General features: G+C 52.4%; 1 pseudogene; it reads left to right on the forward strand.

The window, feature by feature from the left end:
* Positions 1–828: 828 nt before the first annotated feature.
* Positions 829–2,096, forward strand: LOC123181528 (BTB/POZ and MATH domain-containing protein 2-like; annotated as a pseudogene).
* The last annotated feature ends 596 nt before the right edge of the window (positions 2,097–2,692 follow it).

Below are 2,692 nucleotides of genomic sequence, written 5' to 3' on the forward strand. Positions count from 1 at the left end.
GCGAAGAGGTGGGTGCCGACCTCGGGCACCGGCGCAACGGGAACGCCGTCGACACTCAGGCGCCACCTCGCCGGCAGGTGCACGTCGGGCGCGGCGGGGATGCCGAAGTTGGGGCGGGCCATCGTCGGCGAGAGGGAGAGGCACGGCACGCGAGGTGGTGAAGGGCGCAAGAGGACGACGCCGGCGACAAGGGGAGAAGGAGAGGTGAGGCGAGGGTGGTGTGCGAGCCGACGGAGGGCGCGAGGCGCTTTTTATAGGGCGTAGTGGTGGGTGGGGCGGGGTGCCGGCGATCAATGCCGGTGAGCAGCCGAGCGGTCAAGGGCGCAGAAGGGCAGGCGGCAGCGTGTGAATCGGCGCCGGCGATTAATGCATGGTACGCGAGGGCGGCGTGCGCGGGCGGTCAAGCGGTGGCGTGTGCAGGCGCGCGGCAGGCGGTGGCGTGTGAATCCGCGCCGCCCGCGGACCAACGCCGGCGACGGGACGGCTCACTGCGCCGGCATTAATGGTTCGCCTAATCCGCGCCGAATTAATGGATTAGGTTTAGTACGCGTGGGCCCTCCCTCCTCCTCACGCGGCGTACACCGCCCACGTACGGGCGTATAGCGGGCCGTACGGACACGCGCCTCGCTACGCCGCGGTACGCCTCCCCCACCTTAATTTTCCATCCTACCCCTACTCATTTATTCTCACGAAAGGGTATCTTTTAATCTGAACCGTTGATGTGTCCAAGGGGGTTGTACCGAAGAAGAAGTGAAAGCCCTTTCAGACCTCCTTCCTCGCCAAGTGCTTCCCACGAAGCTAGATCGTACGCACATACTCACCGGAACCATGTCGTTCGCTGGTGTACCGTCGTTGCGGGAGGCAAGCTGCTGCAGCCGTCCGCGGAGTCGGCCGTGATCTACTCCGGCACGGCTAGCGGCAGTTGGTATCACCTGCTCGTGGTCCAAGGTTACTTCCACGTCAAAGGCATGCCAAACAAAGTGCACATCAAGGGTTGCTCTTTCAGAGCTGGTGGCTACCAATGGGCTTTGCAGTTCTACCCCAATGGTAATCGTTCGATCAATGCTGGTTTCTTGTCTGTTTTTCTTTTCCTTGACCAGGATGTTGAACAGACGGTGAAGGTGCATGTACAGTTTAGTTTCATTGATGAGGTTGCAAAACAAGAGCCCGCACAAATCCATGCAAGGGAAAAGGTTGGCTTCTTTAGCCGTGACCGTTCATGGGGACGCCGTCGTCTCATAAGAGGAGGAGAGGACCTTGAGAAGTCAGGGCATCTCAAGGATGATTGTTTCACCATCCGGTGCGACTTCCTCATCGTCGAAGCAGCTGCTACCTTCATCAAGGTGCCACCATCTAACATATGTCAGCATCTAAACCATCTCTTCACGACGAAGGTCGGCACCGATGTGACGTTCGAGGTTGGCAATGAGACATTCGCTGCTCACCGGTGCGTGCTTGCGGCCCGCTCCATGGTATTCATGGCGGAGCTCTTCGGCCCCATGAAGGAAGGCACCACGATTGGAGCCATACATGTTGATGATATGGAGCCAGACGTGTTCAAGGCCTTGCTTGATTTCATCTACATGGACTCAATGCCCAAGATGGAAGGAGAAGCAGAAGAAGACGGAGCAGAGGTTCTTATGTGGCTGAGGCACCTTCTTGCCGCAGCGGATAGGTACCATCTCCAACGGCTGATATCTACTCCCTCCGTTCTTAAATACTTGTCTTTCTAGGCATTTCAACAAGTGACTACATACGGAGCAAAATGAATGAATCTACACTCTAAAATATGTCTACATACATCCGTATGTAGTAGTCATTTGAAATGTTTAGAAAGACAAATATTTAGGAACGGAGGGAGTATGTGTGAAGAGAGGTTGTCGGAACACATCGATGTGACCTCGGTGACGGCTATCCTTGGTGCAGCTACGCAGCACCATTGCGGCGGTCTCAAGGAGGCCTGTCTGGAGTTCCTCAAAGGCCAATCCGCTGAAGACCTGCGACAGGTTATGGCCACGAGTGACTGGGAGCACATTGTTGTAACCTATCCCTCTGTAGTGAACGAGCTCATCGTCAAGCTTGCTTCGAAAATGTAACTCGTTCGCGGAACGGCGTGTTTTTCTCTTAAGAGAGATGATTTACGGGTCTGTTTAACGATTATATGCTGTGTAAGAGAAACACCGTCTGTATGCCCATGCCACGGGATGGTTTATAAATTCAGTTAAGTAATTGTCAATGTACATTGTCCTGTGTTTTCTCGTGTGAAATACTCATATCTCGCTGTGTGTCTTTTCAATATGACAGCAAGACACCTGCTTGTTCATTATGGTTGGAAATTTAGCAATTTAGATGTCCAAAAATAATCTATTCCGTGTTACTGGAATTTCCCATAATCGAGATAGCAAGAAATCTCAGTCCAACCTTCCATCAATGAGATTTGTAGTCGCAGGTAACTCTTTTTTAAGTTTAGGTCATTTTACCACCATGGGGTTTTGCCTAACATTATTGCTGATGATTTTGGGTATTGAATCAGATTCATTGGAGTCGGCAATTGTTGTTTTTTGGGGTAAACATGCTTTACTTTATTTCTCGATGAAGCGGATTGTAGAAATAACAAAAGAGTCATGTGGGTTTCTAGGCCACAAATGACGGCCCTCTACTAGATGTAAAGCATGTTTGGTTAAATGGTGAG

The sequence above is a fragment of the Triticum aestivum genome, chromosome 1A (genome assembly GCF_018294505.1).
Source record: "Triticum aestivum cultivar Chinese Spring chromosome 1A, IWGSC CS RefSeq v2.1, whole genome shotgun sequence".
NCBI lineage: Eukaryota > Viridiplantae > Streptophyta > Magnoliopsida > Poales > Poaceae > Triticum > Triticum aestivum.